The sequence below is a fragment of the Penaeus monodon genome, chromosome 31 (assembly GCF_015228065.2).
Source record: "Penaeus monodon isolate SGIC_2016 chromosome 31, NSTDA_Pmon_1, whole genome shotgun sequence".
NCBI classification, from domain to species: Eukaryota; Metazoa; Arthropoda; class Malacostraca; order Decapoda; family Penaeidae; genus Penaeus; species Penaeus monodon.
In genome coordinates, this window is record NC_051416.1 from 19,699,449 (window position 1) to 19,700,064 (window position 616).

Sequence of the window (616 nt, forward strand, 5' to 3'; positions counted from 1 at the left end):
GGAAGCAACAGTTATCAGTCATCACAATTTAAGTCATAGTATTCACGTATAAAACATTACACTTATAAAACATTACACTTATAAAACATTGCACTTATAAAACATTACACTTATAAAACATTACTTATAAAACATTACACTTATAAAACATTACACTTGTAAAACATTACACTTATAAAACATTACACTTGTAAAACATTACACTTATAAAACATTACACTTATAAAACATTACTTATAAAACATTACACATCTGAAAAAGGGTGAGGATAGCTTTGCTTACTCCCCCGCGTTGCGGTGAGAACATTTAGACAAACCTTTTGTAGATCTACTATCATAATTTACACTATTATAATACTGAAATTTTGTCTTAAATATTATAAATCTGATTTAAGGATGTAAATAAAATAAAAATATCAAAGGGTTCTTTGAAATTAAAATCCTTTTAATATACAAGTTAACATTTTCCAAAAAATATAAAAAATGAATCATGCAAGTTGTATCTTTCATTATTTATAAAATGAATAAAATGTTTGAGTGTTAAATGAAATAATGATAATATACTTCTTTTGCTAGTATGACAGATTTGTTTTGTTTAGTTTTTAAATGAATTATCG

General features: G+C 23.9%; 1 protein-coding gene across 1 annotated transcript in view; it reads left to right on the top strand.

Annotated features, from left to right (window-relative positions):
* The window catches only part of LOC119592914, a 118,074-nt gene that overhangs the window by 8,339 nt on the left and 109,119 nt on the right, over positions 1–616 (top strand). The window lies entirely within an intron of this gene.